Genomic DNA, 21,505 nt, shown 5'->3' on the forward strand with positions numbered 1-21,505 from the left:
GGTAGTTGATGTGCGCTCCCAGGTGAGCGGGCAAGCTGGTCCTTAGACAGACTGACAGGAGTTGTAAGGCAGACCGTCGGACCTCAGGCTAGCAGGCAGGTAGCAGAATATCAGGCAGGAATAAGACAGCAAGCTGGCAGGAATCTGGCAGGTATCTGGCAGGTAACTGGCAACGGGACCTGAGGGCTGAAGCAGAGTAGTGAACAGTGCAACAACATTGCTCGGGCACCTCCATTTTGGAGGAGGTGCCTTATATATGGTGAAGTCCTCCGGCCATTGGCCGGGGACTCCTTAGGACGGCGCGCGCGGCCCCTTTAAGAGGGAGGGAGAGCGCGTGCGTGCGCCCTAAGCACAGTGGCCGGGAAGGAGCGCGCGCTGCCAGCAGAGCGGGAGGAGGACGCCGGGCACGGAGCAGAGAGGTGAGGGGAACAGCGTCCCTGCCTAGCAGAGGGCAGGGACGCCGGCGCTACAGTACCCCCCCCTTTAGGCCCCCCCTTTTTTAGGCCAGACAGAAATTTAGCAAGGATGAGCGGGGCATGGATGTTCTCCCGGGGCTCCCACGTTCTCTCCTCAGGACCAAACCCCTTCCAATCTACTAGAAAAAAGGTCTTTCCTCTTACCCTTTTGGTGGCAAGAATGTTCTCTACCTCAAACTCGTCCTCAGCAGAAACCGGAGCAGGAGGCGTACCTGTAGACTTGGAAAAAGAGTTAAGTACCACAGGTTTGAGGAGAGATACATGGAAGGAGTTAGGGATCCGTAAGTTGGCCGGGAGTTTCAATTTATAGGCCACCGGGTTGATCTGACTGATGACCTCCAGAGGACCGATGAACCGAGGCCCTAACTTGTAAGAAGGTATCTTGAGTCGGACATATTTAGATGAGAGCCAGACTTTATCTCCAGGACGAAATTGTGGAGGATCCAGGCGTTTTTTGTCAGCGTGTCTTTTCATCCGTTCGGACGACTGAAGGAGTGCGGATCGGGTACTCTCCCAAATGGAGGAAAATTTGCTAACGAGAGATTCCGCAGCCGGGTTGTCCACAGAGGTGGAGACAGGAAAAGGAATCCGAGGATGCTGACCGAAGACTACAAAAAACGGGGATTTGGAGGAGGATTCGCTCTCGTGATTGTTATAAGAGAACTCGGCCCATGGTAAGAGATCCACCCAGTCTGAATGATGGGCATTAACGAAGTGCCGGAGGTAACTGGTCAGGTTCTGATTGATCCGCTCCACTTGACCATTGGACTGTGGGTGGTAAGCGGAAGAGAAGTCCAGGGTGACGTCTAGCAGTTTACAAGTGGCTCTCCAGAAGCGTGAGGTGAACTGTACCCCACGATCCGACACGATGTGGAGGGGCAGGCCATGAAGACGAAAGATGTGACGAATAAAGTCTTTAGCTAGCTCGGGTGCAGACGGGAGGCCTGGCAGGGGAACGAAATGAGCCATCTTGGAGAAGCGGTCAGCGACCACCCAAATGACCGTACAACCGGCAGAGACTGGGAGGTCAGTTATAAAGTCCATTGCTATATGCTGCCAGGGGGCAGCAGGTACAGAAAGCGGAAGGAGGCGACCGGCTGGCAGATGTCTCGGAACCTTGTTGCGGGCGCAGGACACACAGGCAGAAACAAAGTCTATTACGTCCTTGTGCAGGGTAGGCCACCAGTAGTGCCGGGTAATAAGCTGGAGGGTCTTTTTCTGACCGGCGTGGCCAGCAAGCTTAGACGAGTGACCCCAGTGAAGGATCTTCTCCCGATCAGGTACTGATACGAACGTCTTTCCGGGAGGGAGACGATTTAGACTCACGGGAGCCACCTGCATTACTCTGGCGGGATCGATGATGTGTTTCGGATCTTCCTCGAGATCAGACACCAGAAAGGATCGAGACAAGGCGTCCGCCTTGACGTTTTTGTCAGCCGGGCGAAAATGAAGAACAAAATCAAAGCGAGCAAAAAACAAGGACCACCGGGCTTGGCGCGGGTTAAGTCTCTGGGCATGCTGGAGGTAAGCCAAGTTCTTGTGGTCAGTGTAAATTATTACCGGGTGAAGAGCCCCCTCGAGCAGGTAACTCCACTCCTCCAATGCCAGTTTGATGGCCAATAACTCTCGGTCTCCTATGGAATAATTGCGCTCTGAGGAGGAGAAGAGTTTAGAGAAGAAGCCGCAAGTTACCATCCTCCCGGAAGATGATTTTTGAGTAAGTACCGCTCCGGCTCCAGAGGAGGAGGCGTCAACTTCCAGGAAGAACTGCTTGTTGCCGTCCGGGCGATGCAGCACCGGGGCGGAAGAGAAGGCCTGTTTTAAGGAAAGAAAGGCCTCCTCTGCTTCGGGCGGCCACTCTTTGGGATTAGTACCCTTACGGGTGAGCGCGGAAATTGGGGCAGTCCGGGAAGAGAAGTGCGGTATGAAGAGGCGGTAGTAGTTGGCGAAGCCCAGGAACCGCTGAATGGCCTTCAACCCCTCCGGTCGAGGCCATTTCTCGATGGCAGACAGTTTCTCTGGATCCATTCGTAGGCCGGTCTGAGAAATAATGTAGCCCAAAAACGGAAGCGAGGTCTGCTCAAAGAGGCACTTCTCGTATTTAGCGAAGAGGTGATTCTGCCTGAGCCTGAGCAGGACCTGACGAACGTCCCTCCGGTGAGTCTGGAGATCCGGAGAGAAGACCAAGATGTCGTCCAGGTACACCACTACGCAGGAGTAGAGAAGGTCCCGGAAGATGTCATTGACCAACTCTTGAAAGACGGCAGGAGCGTTACAGAGACCAAAGGGCATTACCAGATATTCATAGTGGCCGTCCCGGGTGTTGAATGCCGTCTTCCATTCATCCCCCTGACGGATACGAACCAGGTTGTACGCCCCACGGAGGTCCAGTTTGGTGAAGATTCTAGCCCCCCTCAGACGATCAAATAACTCCGGAATGAGCGGAAGGGGGTACTTATTCTTCACCGTGATCTGGTTAAGGCCTCTATAGTCTATACAGGGACGGAGAGAGCCGTCCTTCTTTTTGACGAAAAAGAAGCCTGCTCCCGCCGGGGAGGTAGATTTCCGGATGAATCCCCTGGCCAGATTCTCCTCAATATATTCGGACATCGACCGGGTCTCAGCAGCGGATAATGGATAAATACGCCCACGGGGAGGAGTAGTACCGGGTAACAGGTCGATAGGGCAGTCGTATGGTCTATGAGGGGGTAGTGTCTCTGCCTCCTTTTTATTAAAGACATCAGCATAAGACCAATAAGGAATCGGAAGTCCAGGTAGATTAGCTGGGGTAGGAGAAGGACGGACGGGATGGACGGGAACCAGACAGGTCTTATGGCAGTCCTGTCCCCAGCGAAGGACTTCTCTGGTCTGCCAGTCAAGCACGGGTGCATGTCTCTGGAGCCAAGGTAGACCTAGCAAGAGGGCGTGAGAGAGTCCAGGCAGAACATGAAAGGAGATACTCTCAGAATGCAGCATTCCCACCTGCAGAGTAATGGATTCGGTGATGAGTTGGATGGGGCGTGGTAAGAGACCCCCATCCACGGCAGCAACAGACAAGGGTACAGCCAGAGGTTTGGTGGGGATGCGGTATTTCTCTACCAGGGACTGTGAAATAAGATTCCCGGCTGCTCCAGAGTCAAGTTGGGCTAGTTCGAAATAACGGTTCTCCCCGGAGACGATTGAGACTGACAGCAGCAGAGATGGAGAGGATTTATTCTTGTCTAGGTCGACCTCTCTGAGCGAACCTAGACACAGGCGTTTCCCGACCTCTCCGGGCAGGCACGGATCCGGTGCTCCTTACTGCCACAGTAGAAGCAGCTCCCCTCGGCACGGCGTAAGTCCTGACGGGTTTTGACCATCTTGGTCTGGTCGACCTGCATAGGCTCAGGAGAGTGTACCTGGGGAGAGACGGATTTCTGAAAAGTAGGAGCTAGACGTGGAAACCTCCTCTCACGGGTGACCTCTTTGGCACGCTCCTGGAACCGTAGGTCAATCCGGGTGGCAAGAGTTATTAGGTCATCGAGAGTGGTAGGAATGTCCCGACCGGCAAGTTCATCTTTAATACGGCCGGACAGACCCTCCCAGAAGACGGATACCAGAGCGTCGTTATCCCAGGCCAGCTCCGAGGCAAGGGTACGGAACCGTATGGCATATTGGCCCACGGTGAGACTTCCCTGACGGAGGCGTAGCAGTGATGATGCGGATGAGGTCTTCCGTCCAGGTTCGTCGAAGACTTTCCGGAAAGCCGTGAGAAAGGCAGGCAAGTCGGACACCAGGGGGTCTCCTCTCTTCCATAGAGGATTTAGCCAGGCCAGGGCCTCCCCGGTGAGATGGGACATGATGAAGGCAATTTTGGCCCGGTCGGAGTTAAACTGGTGGGACAGGAGTTCAAAGTGCAGGGTGCACTGATTTATGAAGCCCCGAGCCTGGGCGGAGTCGCCTCCGAAGCGAGGAGGTGCAGAAAGCCGGGGTCCGGGGTAGGATACCATGGTATTAGTGGGCAGCGGAGCTGCCGGATTGCGAGTCATGGCACTGGCGGAGGTTGCTGGCGGAGCAGTCAGAGTGTCCAGGCGAGAATTGACATTCCGCAGGTGACCCAGGATGGACTCCTGTTGGGACCTCTGACGGGACAGTTCATGACACAGGTCCGAGAGCGAGGGAGCTTGGGTGCCACCGGGTTCCATGGCCCGAGCAAACTGTAACGGGTCTGGGAGGCGGAACCTCTGAGCTACTATACAAGGGGGCGGTCCTTGTAAGTGAGCGGGTGGCGACCAGGCAGGCAGTCACAGCAGGTGACCGGGACAGTCTCTAGAAGAACGAGCAGGAGGTCACCACAAGTGACCGGGGCAGTCTCTGGGTAAAGGGTTGGTACGACCTGTGGCGGCTGATGGTAGACGTGAGCTCTCAGGTGAGCAGGCGAGAGTCTCTGGATAAACGGTTGGTCACAGCATGTGATGGCGGAGCCTCCAGGAAGACCAACAGACAGGCGGCAGATGAGCGCTCCCAGGTGAGCGGGCAGAAGTCTCTGGACAGGCGGGTGGTCACAGCACGTGACGGCGGAGCCTCCAGGTAGGCTAGCAGGCAGGTAGCAGATGTGCGCTCCCAGGTGAGCGGGCAAGCTGGTCCATAGACAGACTGACAAGAGTTGGAAGGCAGACCGTCGGACCTCAGGCAAGCAGGCAGGTAGTTGATGTGCGCTCCCAGGTGAGCGGGCAAGCTGGTCCTTAGACAGACTGACAGGAGTTGTAAGGCAGACCGTCGGACCTCAGGCTAGCAGGCAGGTAGCAGAATATCAGGCAGGAATAAGACAGCAAGCTGGCAGGAATCTGGCAGGTATCTGGCAGGTAACTGGCAACGGGACCTGAGGGCTGAAGCAGAGTAGTGAACAGTGCAACAACATTGCTCGGGCACCTCCATTTTGGAGGAAGTGCCTTATATATGGTGAAGTCCTCCGGCCATTGGCCGGGGACTCCTTAGGACGGCGCGCGCGGCCCCTTTAAGAGGGAGGGAGAGCGCGCGCGTGCGCCCTAAGCACAGTGGCCGGGAAGGAGCGCGCGCTGCCAGCAGAGCGGGAGGAGGACGCCGGGCACGGAGCAGAGAGGTGAGGGGAACAGCGTCCCTGCCTAGCAGAGGGCAGGGACGCCGGCGCTACATTGAATCTCTCCACCAGGCCGTACGTCTGCGGATGGTATACAGACGTCCGGAGTTGTGTAATCTGGAGAGCCTTACAGAACTCCCTCATCACCTTAGACATAAAAGATGTTCCCTGGTCCGTCAGGATCTCCCTTGGCAGGCCCGTCTGGGAGAAAATATGCACAAGCTCTCTGGTGGAGGAATTTCTCAATGGTACCTCCTCTGGATACCGAGTTGCATAGTCCAACACTACTAGGATGTATTGGTGCCCCCTGGCAGGCGGACTTGACCAGAGGCCTGACAAGGTCCATGGAAATCCAGTCAAATGGGACCTCTATAATAGGCAATGGTACTAGGGGGCTTCGGAAGTGGGATACGGGAGCAGGTAACTGACAGGTGGGGCAGGACCGGCAGTAGTTCACAATTTTTCGGTGACATCCAAGCCAGTAGAACCTCTGTAGGACACGATCCTGAGTTTTATCTACCCCTAGATGCCCACCCAAGATATGAGAATGGGCCAGGTCTAATACCTTATGCCTATAGGGACCCGGCACCACCAACTTCTCTATCACTTCCCCTTTTGGCTTAGTGACCCGGTAAAAAAGTTCCCCATTGAGGGTAAAATATGGGAACCTGGTGTCAGCCGGCTCTTGAGCAACCCCATTGATTACAGACACATTATCAAATGATTTCTTAAAGGTAAGATCCTGCATTTGTGCAGTACCAAAATTTCCCCCAGACACCTCCAAATCTGGAATCTCAGCCTCTGGGGTCACCGTCTCGTCCTCGTCACCAGCAAGGACATACAGGGAAACTCATCTGCCTCTGACTGCGATGGTGATGCATCATGGTGTAACAGGCTCCTGTTTGAGACACTTGGTACCCATCTTTCCGCCACAAGTCCCAGAACAGGCTGAAGTCCCACCTTATTATTACCGGGTGGAGCAGGTCCTTAACCAACCCGACCTCATGGGACTCAGCCCCACAGTCAGTTTGTATAGTCACTTTAGCAATAAGGTAATCCTTGGCGTCCCCGTGAATGGACCGTGCACCCACATTTTTCCCGGGGATCAACTGGTGTGGGAGCGTGGCCCTTATCAGAGTCACCAAACTCCCTGAGTCCGAGAATCCTGCCACCAGTACCCCATTAATGGTCACGGGACATGACTGTGGCCCCTCACCGGGCTGATAGCTCACACTGCAGATGGGGTAGGCATAGTAGGAACAGCGGCGTCCCAGGCTACAGTCCATCTGTTCTGTGGTCAGGGGGCAGCTACATGGCCTGGGCCGTGACATCTCCAGAAAATAATATCACCCACAGGGACCTCCCCCACCCCTTAGGACCTTGGACGCCCTACCCCTTTTTGGGCCTTGGCCCCCTGGTGAGTTCCCCAGTATGGAGTGGGCTGCTTTCCCAAGGAACCCTCGGCCCCCTGATACCTCTTGACCAGACAAACCAGTACATCCCAAGTCTCTATTGACCTTGGCAGGGAATGCACAAATAGGTCCATCACCACTCGCTCTACCATCTGCACCGGGGTAGAGGACTCCAGCTGAAACCATTTTTGGACCAGGTGCAACAGGTCAAACATTTGGGACCGGGGGTTTTCTCGCGGTGATACGACCAGCGTTGCACCCGCTGTGCCGACAGACATCGTTATACCCAAGCATGCCAAAATTTCAGTTTTTAACTTCCCATACTCTTTGGCATCTTGCAAGGCCAAGTCATAATATGCCTTTTGGGGTTCACACATCAGGTATGGCGCCAGCACCTCTGCCCATTGCTCTGGCAGAAGTTTCTCCCTCTTGGTGACCCTTTCATAAACGGTCAGAAAGGCCTCTATATCGTCACCCGGGGTCATTTTTGCATTGAACGCCTTACCGCCTTCTGGACGTGGGAGTCATCAACTGGACCTGGGGGTGGGGTGGTCTATTGGCCCTGGATGGCGGTCGCCAAAAGCTGCATCTGCTGCTGTTGATCCTGCTGCTGTTGACGTATCTGCCGTAGCAACAGCTTGTTCGTCTCCTGCTGCTAATGCGACAGGACCAGGTGTTTCATTACGTCCTCCATGATGCCGGACATCTCCTGCTGGCTGACGGCCTTTACCCAGGACATCCACTGCTCTTGATTAAGCTCCAAGACCGCATAGCGAAACATGCGTTGAGGCAGTTTTTACCACCATCCCTCTTATCATTTCTATCTGAAGTGCTCCAGGACCCTCCCTTTCTTTGGCCTGACTTGGGTAAGACTTCAGGGGCATATGGTTTGAATCCCTATCCCACTTGGAAGCATTCTTATACTTTGGTGTCTAACATGTGACCCCTGTTTTTACATTCTATATGCACTGATTGCCATCATGGCGTACAAAATTTCGGGCCCATGAGTCCTGTTGCTCTGCATACCCTGGTCTTTTCACTTCCTTTGTCTGTATTTATGATGTTATTTAAAGATTTGTGAATGTTATTCCAATTATTAATAAAATTGTTTTTATACGCCAGTTATACTTTTGTTCTCCCTTGTTCTCATGCTCTCTGTGGCAGGTACACGTGTTCCTAGGATCCTGCCTGCATTTTCCACCACTTGTGGTAGAGTCTCTCGCTCTGCTGCACTCGGAGGTAGATATAAGACACTGTCTCTTTAAATGACTTGGAGGTTTATTGTAAGAAACGGCATAAACCACGGCCAAGTGCAAAATATAAACATAGCCTTTCTGGCATAACAGGAAACAAAAAGTAAAAAGGTACAGAACAGTCCTTACTTCAGCCGGGGTCCGGCCAATAGCACATGGTCCAGCTTAACACACAAACACAAGCTCCTCTCTCTCAGGAGCTAGCTTCCACACAGTGAACAACACCTGAGTGAAAAGGCAGGCTATTTAAAGCCCAGACCACACCCTGGGGTGAAGATGTGGTGGATGGCCTCCCGCCTGCACTGCAGTCATCCACCTATAAAACATGCCCTTTGTAAATGGCTGTTTAACCCTCTCTGCACCTACTATGCAGTAGAAACTTCCATTTTTCACTTCACTGAACCTAAAAGTCTTAGTGAAACATATCTATATACTGTATATCTATATACACATATATATACAGGGTGGTCCAAAAGTAGGTGGACAGAAAGTGTAATAAGGTTATGAAGGGGGAGATTTATCAAACATGGTGTAAAGTGAAACTGGCACAGTTGCTCTTAGCAATCAATCAGATTCCACTTTTCATTCCTCACAGACTCTTTGGAAAACCAGTATCAGTGATTTGAAAAATTACATAAGAGATGCATTTCAAGAAATTAATACCCAAAGAGACTTGTGCAAAAAAGTTTGTCGAAGCATAAGAGGCGACTTCAAAGCTGTGCAAATTGTAATGGAAAACAGTTTGAGCACCTGCGTTGATAAAATTTAAGGGCTTTTATATTATTGTTCAGAATAAAATTTAATTGTCAATGTTATGCTTGTGTTAGTAAATATAATTTTATATATAAATGTTGGGGGTGGGGGTGCATGAGGGGGTGTCTTCCCCTCATGCTTCAAACATGCCTCAATCACACCCATCCTCAAAAAGCCCTCCCTTGACCCATCCTCTCTGTCTAGCTATCGCCCCATATCTCTTCTCCCCTATGCCTCAAAACTACTGGAACAACATGTCCATTCTGAGCTGTCCTCCCACCTCTCCTCCTGCTCCCTCTTCGACAGCCTACAATCTGGTTTCTGACCGCACCATTCTACTGAAACTGCACTGACCAAAGTCACCAATGACCTACTAACCGCCAAATCTAAGCGACACTACTCTGTCCTCCTCCTCCTAGACCTGTCATCTGCCTTCGACACAGTGGACCATTCCCTCTTACTACAAACTCTCTCATCTCTCGGCATCACAGACTAGGCCCTATCCTGGATCTTCTCATACCTAACAGACAGGACATTCAGTGTCTCCCACTCACACACCACCTCCTCATCTCGCCCCCTATCTGTCGGTGTCCCCCAAGGATCAGTTCTAGGACCCCTGCTCTTCTCCATCTACACCTTAGGCCTGGGACAGCTCATAGAGTCTCATGGCTTTCATTATCACCTCTGTGCTGATGACACACAGATCTACCTCTCTGGACCTGATATCACCTCCTTACTAACCAAAATCCCACAATGTCTGTCTGCTATTTCATCCTTCTTCTCTGCTAGATTTCTAAAACTTAACATGGACAAAAGTGAATTCATCATCTTTCCCCCACCTCACTCAACCCCCTCATCTGACCTATCTATCAACGTCAATGGCTGTCCACTCTCCCCAGTCCCTCAAGCTCGCTGCCTTGGAGTAACCCTGGACTCTGAACTCTCCTTCAAACCACATATCCAAGCCCTTTCCACTTCCTGCCGACTCCAACTCAAAAATATCTCCCGGATCCGCACATTCCTCAACCATGAATCTGCAAAAACACTAGTGCACGCCCTCATCATCTCCTGCCTTGACTACTGCAACCTCCTGCTCTGTGGCCTCCCTTCCAACACTCTCGCACCCCTCCAATCCTTCCTAAACTCAGCTGCCCGACTAATCCACCTGTCCCCCCGCTATTCCCCGGCCTCTCCTCTCTGTCAATCTCTTCACTGGCTCCCCATTGCTCAGAGACTCCAGCTCAAAACCCTAACCATGGCATACAAAGCCATTCACAACCTGTTTCCTCCATATATCTCTGACCTAGACTCCCGTTACATACCCACACGCAACCTCCGATCCTCACAAGATCTCCTGCTCTACTCCCCTCTTATCTCCTCCTCCCACAACCGTTTACAAGATTTCTCCCTTGCTTCCCCCCTACTCTGGAACTCTCTACCCCAACACATCAGACTGTCATCAACCGTGGAAACCTTCAAAAGGAGCCTGAAGACCCACCTCTTCCGACAAGCCTACAACCTGCAGTAACCACCGCTGCACGACCAACTCTACCCTCACCTACTGTATCCTCACCCATCCTTTGTAGATTGTGAGCCCTCGCGGGCAGGGTCCTCGCTCCTCCTGTACCAGTCGCTGTCACATTGTGTTCTAGATTATTGTAATTGTTCTTGTATGTATACCCCTTTTTCACATGTAAAGTGCCATGGAATAAATGGCGCTATAATAATAAATAATAATAATAATAATAGATCAAAATAAATGTTATTATTTTCTGGCCACCTACTTTTGGACCACCCCGTATATTTATATATACATATACACACACATATGGACAAAATTGTGGTACCCTTCTGTTAAAGTAAGACAAACCCACTGAAATCATTTGAAACTGACAAATGTAATTTTAGAATTATATTTTACTGAATATCAACTAATGAAAATCAGACATTGCTTTTGAATTGTGGTTCAGCAGAAAAAAAATGAAACTAATGAAAATTACCTGAACAGAAATTATGGTACCCCTAGAAAAGATTGAAAATGATTTGACCACAGCGACATGTTAAACTAAGGTGTGCCCTGTAATTAGCATCACAGCGGTCTACAAAAGTGTAATCAGTCAGTCTGCCTATTTAAAGCACCACTCCAGTTTTTTTTGTTTTATTTTACCTCTGCAGTGGTGCTTTAAATGTAAGTCCCCTGCCCCCTATGTTATACTCACCTTCCGGCGTCTTCATCTGATATCGCTGCCGCAGTTTGTGACCTAACGTCTGATCCAGTGTTTGTTGGAGCAAGCCAAAGGTCACAATTCAATACAAGTCTATGAGAGCCTCGTTCTGGCTCTCATAGACTTGCATTGAAAGCTTGTGACAAAGCTTCCTGACTTCCGGCCAGTCAGAAGCAGCTGTCATAAGATGGTGCAGCGAGACCGGAGTAGCTCCGAAAAAAGGTGAAGACGCCGGAGGGTGAGTATATGACAGGGGGCAGGAGTGGTGCTTTAAAGGGTGAAAACTAGTCACTATGCAGTTTGGTATCATGGTGTGTACCACACTGAACATGGAGCAAAGAAAGCTAAGGAGAGAGTTGTCTCAGAAGATTTGAAAGAAAACTATCGACAAACATGTTAAAGGTAAAAACTATAAGACCATCTCCCAACAGTGTGATGTTCCTGTTACTACATTTGCACATATAATTCAGAAGTTTAAGGTCTATGGGACTTTAGCCAACCTCCCTAGACGTGGCCGCAGGAGGAAAATTAATGACAAATTGAAGAGACAGGTACAGGAATGGTAACCAAAGAGCCAAGAACAACTTCCAAAGAGATAAGAGTTGATCTCCAAGGTCACGGTACATAAGTGTTAGATTGCATCATCCGTCGCTGTCTCGGCTGCAGTGGACTTCATGGAATATGACGGAGGAGGAAACCACTGTTGAAAGCAAATCATAAAAAAGCAAGATTGGAATTTGCAAAAATGCATATTGAGAAGCCACAAAACTTCTGGGAGAATGTACTTTGGACAGATGCCGAAAAGCTCCAGTTTTGTCTCAAGTCACATCAGCTCTATATTCACAGATGCAAAAATGAAGCGTGCAAAGAAAAGAACGTTGTCCCTACTGTGAAACATGAAGGAGGCTCACTTATATTCTGGGGCTGCTTTGCTGCATCTGGCAGAGGGTGTCTTTAATCTGTGCATGGTACAATGAAATCTAAAGACTATCAAGACATTCTGGAACAAAATGTACTGCCCAGTCACAGGAAGCTTGGCCAGAGGTTATGGGTCCTCCAACAGGATAATGACGCAAAACACAGCTATAAACATGCAAGAATGGCTAAGCGCAAAGTATTGGACTATTCTGAAGTGGCTTCTATGAGCCCTGATCTAAATCCTATTGAACACCTGTAGGAGCTGAAACTTGCAGTCTGCAGAAGGGACCTTCACATCTGAGACAGCTGGAGCAGTTTGCTCATGAGGAGTGGGCCAAAATACCTGTGCACGGGTGCAGATGTCACACTGAGAGTTAAAGAAATTGCTTATTTGCTGTTATTGCCTCAAAAGATTGTGCAACAAAATATTAAAGAAGTTGTCCAGTACTTTATATTACCCCCCCCCCCCCCCCCAATGTATCCCCCCGGGGCCCCTAAGGATTTTTGTAAATACCTTATGTTGCTGTTTCTGCCTGTGAGCAGTGCTATCCTTGGCCTCTCCCAGGCATCACGTGACCCCACGCTGACGTCACGACAAGTGAGGCGTGACTCAGCACTGGGGTCCCCGCGGTGGCTGCTGGGTTGTGGGCGGGGTTACCCCCCACGTCACACCCAGCATCCACCGCGCGCTTTCCCAATGAATGGGGAGAGGCAGAGCGTGCGGTGAATGCCGGGTGTGGTAACCCCACCCACAGCCTGGTTTCCACCGTGGAATGCAGAAGACAGAGACCCCCGGCTGTCGTGACGACAACGGATGTCAGAGCCGGCTGCAGCCAGGGGGGCACGTGATGCCTGTGCGCGGCCAGTGATAGCGCCGCTCACAGGCAGTATCTGCAATGTAAGGTAATTACAAAAATCCTTAGGGGCTCCGGGAGGATACATTGGGGGGGTAATATAAAGTACTGGACAACCCCTTTAAGTTACAGCTGCCATCATTTTTGTCCAGTCTCAGTAGTTAGTGGTTTTTTTTCTGTTGAGCCACAATTCAAAAGCAATGTCTGATTCTCATTAGTTGATGTTCAATAAATTTAAATTGAAATTTATTTTTGTTCTTGTCACTTTCAAGTTATTTCAGGAACCATTGTGTTTTTTTTCCTTACTTTACCAGGAGGGTGCCAAAAATGTTGTCCATGTGTAAATATTATATATGTGTAAATAAACATGTGTCAATGTTACTTTCTAGGGCACCACTACTGACTGGAGGTAAGGTTTCTCTCTTTTTGTCACTATTGTTTTTATGGTAAATATTATTTTCAGGGGTTTTGCCTGTGTAGCATTTTTTAGGTGGTTGCGTTACCCTTTTGGCCTAATTTAATGTTATGTTTGGTAATATTTGTTATGCTGCGATGTCTTACCACCACTGGTTGGTGCCGATGTCTTGGCTCCAGCTACATCTCTGCTGCTCTGTCATGCTGCTATGGCTGTTTGTCACTCTTGCGTCAGGATTAGTGTTGAGCGATACCTTCCGATATCAGGAAATATCGGATAGGATCGGGCCGATACTCAAAAAGTATCGGATATCGCCGATTCCGATACCGGAAACCAATGCAAGTCAATGGGACACAAATATCGGAATGAAAATAAACCCTTTCTTTCCTTGTAGGTTAATTCTACATGAAGGAAAACAACTAACAATAATGTAGAATGTATTGGGGGAGGTGGTTGCCCAAATCGATGGGAACAGTGCTCACAGTGAAACATGAAAAGCCGGCAATTCATCAGCGGCATACACCGATACCCGACAATTTAGAACAGAAAGAATAGAGCTTCACACATAGATTAGATAGATAGAAACATGTCAACCACATATATAAGAAGTACAGGGACAGTGTTGCTTACTGTACTTGTCATTTAGTGTAAAGGATTTATTTAAAAAAATAGTGTTTTCGTGCACCGTCTCTTTAAAAAGCCGGCAGGCAATTCAGCAGCAGTACCCGACAATTTACAACAGAAAGATAGAGCATCACACATAGATTAGATAGATAGAAACATGTCAGTCACATATATAAGAAGTACAGTGACAGTGTTGCTTACTGTAATTGTCATTTAGTGTTAAAATAAAGGATTTATTAAAAAAAAAATTGGCGTGGGGTTCCCCGTAATTTTAGTCTCTAGCAGAGGTTAAGCAGACGGCTGGGGCAGATGTTTGAAGCCTGGGAAGGGGGTAATACCCACGGAGCTTCCCAGGCTACTAATATCAGCCCCCAGCTGAATACCCAGCCTTTACTAGCTATTAAAATGGGGACCCCCCCAAAAAAAATGACGTGGGGTCCCCCCTATTTTAATAGCTAGCAAAGGCTAGGCAGACAGCTGGGGGCTGATATTAATAGCCCAGGAAGGGTGCCATGAATATTGGCCCCCTCCCAGGCTAGAAACACCAGCCGTCAGCTGCCCCAGAAATGGCGCATCCTAGCTGGCCCTAACCCCTTCATTACCCAGTGAGCCACCGCACCAGGGCCCTGGATGAGTTGGGTACAGCGCCAGAAGATGGCGCTTCTATGAACGCGCCATTTTCCGGGGTGGCAGCGGACTGCAATTTGCAGCGGGGGGGGGCCCAGAAAGCTTGGGCCACCCTGCGCTGTGGATTCCAGCCTCCAGCTGCCTAGTTGTACCTGGCTGGACACAAAAATAGGGCGAAGCTCCACGTATTTTTTTTTTTTTATTATTTCCTGAACATCATGAAATAATTAAAAAAAAAAGAGCTTCCCTATATTGTTGTGTCCGGCCAGGTACAAATTGGCAGCTGGTGGTTGGGGGCAGCCCATTCCTGCCTGCTGTACCTGACTGGACACAAATATAGTGCGAAGCCCCACGTCAATTTTTTTTAAATTATTTCATGAATTTCCTGAAATAATTTAAAAAAAATTGACGTGGGGCTTCGCACTATATTTGTGTCCAGCCAGGTACAGCAGGCAGGAACGGGCTGCCCCCAACCCCCAGCTGCCTATTTGTACCTGGCCGGACACAACAATATAGGGAAGGCCTTTTTTTCTTAATTATTTCATGAATTTCATGAAATAATTAAAAAAAAATACGTGGGGCTTCGCCCTATTTTTGTGTCCAGCCAGGTACAACTAGGCAGCTGGGGGCTGGAATCCGCAGCGCAGGGAGGCCCAAGCTTTCTGCCCCCCCGCTGCAAATTGCAGTCCGCAGCCACCCCGGAAAATGGCGCGTTCATAGTATCCAGCTCATCCAGGGCCCTGGTGCGGTGGGTCACTGGGTAATAAAGGGGTTAGGGCCAGCTTGGTATTATCAGCTGGCCCTAAGCCCGAAATTCATGGGGTCACGCCAATATTAGACATGACCGCCATGAATTTCTAGTAAAGTATTTTAAAAAAACACAAACACCCAGAATAAAGTCCTTTAATTGAAATAAACACACAATTCATCCAGATGAGCCGAGGTCATGTCCAATGAACTCAGCTCACCTCATGCACGTCACTGACAGCGTGGGAAAATTCTCCTGCACTCAGCGCTTCAGCGTGAGAATTTTCCCACGCTGTCAGTGACGTGCATGAGGTGAGTTCATGTCCAATGAACTCAGCTCACCTCATGTACGTCACTGACAGCATGGGAAAATTCTCCTGCATTCAGCGCTTCAGAGTGAGAATTTTCCCACGCTGTCAGTGACGTGCATGAGGTGAGCTCATGTCCAATGAACTCAGCTCACCTCGTGTACGTCACTGACAGCGTGGGAGAATTCTCACGCTGAAGCGCTGAGTGCAGGAGAATTTTCCCACGCTGTCAGTGACGTGCATGAGGTGAGCTCATGTCCAATGAACTCAGCTCATCTCATGTACGTCACTGACAGCGTGGGAGAATTCTCACGCTGAAGCGCTGAATGCAGGAGAATTTTCCCACGCTGTCAGTGACGTGCATGAGGTGAGCCGAGTTCATTGGACATGAACTCGGCTCATCTGGATGCCGTCACAGCGAGACACTGAGGAGCGCAAGCATGCCTGCGCTTCTCAGTGTCTGCGGCATGGCAAGCTGGATGGCAGCTTTCTGCTGCGATCCAGCCTGTCATCTTGATGTAGCAGAGCTGAAGCTGTCGTGGGAATCATGGAAAGGTAAGGATGATGTTGCTTTATTATTTTACTTTTATTGCAGGAGATCGTTGGCTTCAGCTGGAATGGGCGTGATGGTAAGTATGGTTTAATTTAGAACAATAAAGAATTGTGTGTTTATTTCAATTAAAGGACTTTTTTCTGGGTGTTGTGTTTTTTTTTAACTTTGACTATGGGGTTAGTAATGGGGGTGTCTTATAGATGCCTCTCCATTACTAACCTGGGCTTGATGTCAGCTGGCATTATAAGCTGACATCAACCCCAACCCTATTACCCCACTGCCACCGCTACAGGGCAGTGGGAAGAGCGAGGCTAAGTGCCAGAATTGGCGCATCCTATGGATGCGCCATTTCTGGGGCGGTTGACGGCTGGTGTTTCTAGCCAGGGAGGGGGCCAATATTCATGGCACCCTTCCTGAGCTATCAATATCAGCCCCCAGCTGTCTGCCTAGCCTTTGCTAGCTATTAAAATAGGGGGGACCCCACGTCATTTTTTTGGGGGGGTCCCCCATTTTAATAGCTAGTAAAGGCTAGGTATTCAGCTGGGGGCTGATATCAGTAGCCTGGGAAGCTCCGTGGGTATTACCCCCTTCCCAGGCTTCAAACATCTGCCCCAGCCGTCTGCTTAACCTCTGCTAGAGACTAAAATTACGGGGAACCCCACGCCAATTTTTTTTTAAATAAATCCTTTATTTTAACACTAAATGACAAGTACAGTAATCAACACTATCACTGTACTTCTTATATATGTGACTGACATGTTTCTATGTATCTAATCTATGTGTGATGCTCTATTCTTTCTATTCTAAATTGTCGGGTACCGCTGCTGAATTGCCGGCCGGCTTTTGTTAAGAGACGGTGCACGAAAACACTAATATTTTTTTAAATAAATCCTTTACACTAAATGACAAGTACAGTAAGCAACACTGTCACTGTACTTCATATATATGTGACTGACATGTTTCTATCTATCTAATCTATGTGTGATACTCTATTCTTTCTATTCTAAATTGTCGGGTACCGCTGCTGAATTGCCGGCCGGCTTTTGTTAAGAGACGGTGCACGAAAACACTATTGTTTTTTTTAATAAATCCTTTAACACTAAATGACAAGTACAGTAAGCTGAGCGCTGCCATCCAGCTTGTCATTGTCATCCTTCAGAGACACTGCAGAGCGCAGGCATTATGGGAACTTCCGATTCCGGTATTCGATATTGTAAAAGTATCAGAACTCAGTATCGGAACTCCGATACCGCGAATATCGGTCAATACCCGATATTTCAGTATCGGAATGCTCAACACTAGTCAGGATCCATAAATTGCTCTTGAATACAGCCAGCCTGTCCCATAGGCTATTAAAACCTACCTGTCATTTCAGAAGACTTTTAAAATAAGCCGTCACATGTTTGTATTTGAGGCTTAACACTTCTTTGAACCTTACCTAAATTGTTTCTATACATTTGAAAGCATAACATTGCCTAAAATTCCTTGGTATGCTGAAGCATTAAAAATTTATTTTCACAGAAACTAAGGAGCCTAGACAAAATGTATAAAAACAAGCCCATAGCATTATCCATTCCTGCCAAACTTTACAATTGGCACAAAGCAGTCAGGCGGGCAACGTTTTCCTGGCATTCCTCAAACTCAGACTTATCCATCAAACACCAGATAGAGAAGCCTCATCCGTCACTCCACAAAACACGTTTCCATTAGCCCAGAGTCCAGTGGCGGCTAAGCTTTACATTACTTCTTCTGAAGCTTAGCACTGCGCTTTTTGTAATACCTGTTACGTACCTGTCAGTGGCGTACCGCCAATGGCGGCAAACCACGTGACTGCTATGGGGCCCGTGAGCCGGGGGGGCCCCATAGCAGTCCAGGGGTGGACATACCGCCGCCGATGCAGCTGCGCCGGGTCCCCACCATGCAGCTGCACCAAGGGGCCCGCAAGGTGCAGCTGCTCCCTGCACGCGGCGGTCAGGGAGCGATCCCCGCAGCTCCGCTGCTGTCAGGAGGAGAATAGCAGCGGAGCTGGAGGGTTCGTCCTCTGCTTCCTCCCTGACCCAGGCGCGCGCAGCTTGATGATGTCATCATGCAGCGCACGCCTCGGTCAAGAAGAAAGCTGCCGGCAACCTGGAGGATGCTGCTGCAGGGGAGCGAGCTGAGGTAAGTTGTGTGTTTTTTTTTTTTTTACTGAAATGCTGGGGAGGGGAGGTGGGGAAATGCAATGGTGGGATGGTGGGGCTGGGGAGAGGAATGATGGGGCTGGGAAGAGCAATAATGGGACTGATGGGACTGGGGAGAGCTATGATGGGGCTGGGGAGAGAAATATTGGGGCTGGGGGGAGGAATAATAGGGTTGATGGGGCTGGGGAGAGCAATAATGGGGCTGATGGGGCAGGGGAGAGGAATGATGGGGCTTGGGATAGGAATAATGGGACTGGGAAGAGCAATAATGGGGTTGGGGAGAGGAATGATGGGACAGGAGAGAGGAATAATGGGGTTGATGGGGCTGGGGAGAGGAATAATGGGATGGTGGGGCTAGGGAGAGCAATGATGGGGCTGGGAAGAGCAATAATGGGGATGGGAAGAGAAGTAATGGGGCTGATAGGGCTGGGGAGAGCAATGATGGGGATGGTGGGGAAGGGGAGAGCAATGACGTGTTGCTGGGAGAGAGCAATGATGGAGGTGCTGGGACAGAGCAATGTTGGGGGTCTGGGAGAGAGCAATGATGGAGGTGCTGGGACAGAATAATGATGGGGGTGCTGAGAGGAAATGATGGGGGTGCTGGGAGAGCGCAATGATGGGAGTGCTGGGAGAGAGCAATGATGGGAGTACTGGGAGAAGCAATGATGGAGGTGCTGGGACAGAGCAATGATGGGGTGCTGAGAGAGAGAGCAATGATGGGGGTGCTGGGAGAGAGCAACGATGAGGGTGCTGGGACAGAGCAATAACGGGGGTGCTGGGACAGATCAATGACGGGGGTGCTGGGAGAGAGTAATGATGGGGGTGCTGAGAGAGAGCAATGATGGAGGTGGTGGGAGAGAGCAATGACGGGGGTGCTGGGAGAGAGCAATGATGAGGGTGCTGGGAGAGAGCAATGATGGGGGTGCTGGGAGAGAGCAATTATGGGGGTTTCACTTTGCTTGTACTGTGAAGCCTTGTATGTTTTCCGTGTACACATAGCCTTACAGTTAATTGGGGAGAGTCACAGAGACTAAATAATTTATATTATTGGCTGGTGGAGATTATAGTTAATGGGGGGCACAGTGCTGCTTATCACTTTATATTTTGATTACTAAGTGGCTAATAGTATATTAATGGGGGGGGGTACATATCTGTATTCGAGGACGCAGAGCGGGGGAGACACTTGTATACATACAATATGTGACCTTGTTATTTTCTAGGCTGGAGATCATCGTGAGAAGACGAGTCGTGGCTGGGAGATGTCGACATGAAGGTCTGACCAGATGGAGAAGAACCAGCAGAAACCGGCTCTGATCAGATGAGACGTCAGCGGTAAGTGCCTGGATGTAAATATTATTCTGTATCTGCACTGTGTGACTTGGAGTGATAATGTTATCTGTAAAATCCCTTAGGCTGCATTCTCACATTTGTGTGAAATGTCCGTGTGCTGCCAGATCTTTTTATCGGATGGTCCATGAACTCGTACAGTTTTATAGATCCATTCACACATCCATGAAAATCACGGATCTGAGAATGAGATCTGTGAGGGTCAGAGAACGTCCTGTTCTGATCTGATTTTGAGGCTTAGAATAGGACATGCTCAATGCGTCAGTAAAACAGGGCAGCACACTGACACTGCACACAGATGCAGGAATGTAGCCTTATTATGTATAGCACAGTCGCTTAGTATATAGTGTACTCACTTATTATGTATAGCGCCATCCTTAGTTATATAGTTTCCTCTTTTATTATGTATAACACCCTCCTTTATTATGTACCATCCTCTCTAGCGACTCACAGTTGGGGGATCATACTGTGTTGGGGTCAGCATACTTTGCCCTGGGAGTTGAGGTGGGGCACAGTAGGGTCATCATACTGTGCATGTGGAGGAATTCACCATGGGGGTATCATACTGTGTTTGGGGGGCCCTTTTATTGGCATCACACTTTATGGGGTAATGAAAGAGAGATCTAGGACGTCAGCAGGAGGAAAATTACTATGTAAAGGATGGAAAGTTGTGAGATCCGATCTTTGGTGACACCGACAATTATTTACATTTTTTTTGCAGGGGGCCCAATTAGAGCTTCTGCTATGGGGCCCCATGATTCCTATGTACGACCCTGGTACCTGTCCTGGGTATTCCAGGCTTTGCTTCCTTCCTCTGGGTCCACTGCCCTCTGTTGTGCTCCACTTTGGGTTTTGTGAGTTGGCCAGTGTGAATCAATGCATCTTCCTAGACCAATTTAAGGCCCATTGACACATACTCCTGTGTGTTGGGATTGAGTCTCTAGACCTTTATGTTTGGTGCGCTCCTTGTGTACATACTATGCTTTACTTGCTTCCATCCCTGTTCGGTTCCACTTCATACGTCCTGCTGCTCCTGAGATTCCTGAGTGTGCCTGGTCCTCGCTTCCCACATATCTTCCTGCTTGTTGCATCAAGCCAGGGTCTGTGTGCCCAAACAGACCTGAGGCTTAGAGGATCCACCTTACCAGGTTAGCCAAACAATAAGACTTACATGCAGCTGCTCAGCCATGGAAACACATGCTTTGAAGCTCCATATTTGTGCTGATTTTAATGCCAGAGGAGATTTGGACTCTGCAGTCATGCAGTCAGCAGATTGTTGGTGACTTTTATGCACTGTGCACCCAGCACTTGGCTATCCAGCTCTGTAACTTTACGTGGTCTCCACTTTGTGGTTGAGTTACAATAGTGGCATCCTGTTTCATGACCATGGTGGTATCAGTGAGCTCCTTAAGATGAACTATTCTTTCACAATTATTAAAGGAGTTATCCACTACTTTCACATTGATGCCCTATCCTTAGGGTAGGCCATCAATGTATAATCGGCCGGGGTCCCGCACACGGCACCCCCGCCGATTAGCTGTTATCATCAGTGCCAGCAGCAGCGGCCGCCGACTGGAAGTGCTTACCTGCGGTGCTTGGCCGTCAAGTTGTAATGGCCAATGCTTGTTACAGCACATTCGCCTCCTATTGAATTGAATGGGAGGCGGATGTGCAGTATCCCGCACGGCCACTACAACTTGACGGCCAAGCACCGC

General features: G+C 49.5%; 1 long non-coding RNA gene across 1 annotated transcript; it reads left to right on the plus strand.

Moving 5' to 3' along the window:
• Positions 1-11,363: 11,363 nt before the first annotated feature.
• LOC141168284 (uncharacterized) lies at positions 11,364-19,724 on the plus strand. The gene is made up of 3 exons (XR_012252030.1): positions 11,364-11,455; positions 13,379-13,398; positions 19,664-19,724. It is a non-coding gene; the product is annotated as an uncharacterized lncRNA (long non-coding RNA).
• Positions 19,725-21,505: the final 1,781 nt, after the last annotated feature.

This window comes from Phyllobates terribilis, unplaced genomic scaffold, assembly GCF_046119375.1.
Source record: "Phyllobates terribilis strain yellow unplaced genomic scaffold, ASM4611937v1 Scaffold_1__5_contigs__length_1240528914, whole genome shotgun sequence".
NCBI classification, from domain to species: domain Eukaryota; kingdom Metazoa; phylum Chordata; class Amphibia; order Anura; family Dendrobatidae; genus Phyllobates; species Phyllobates terribilis.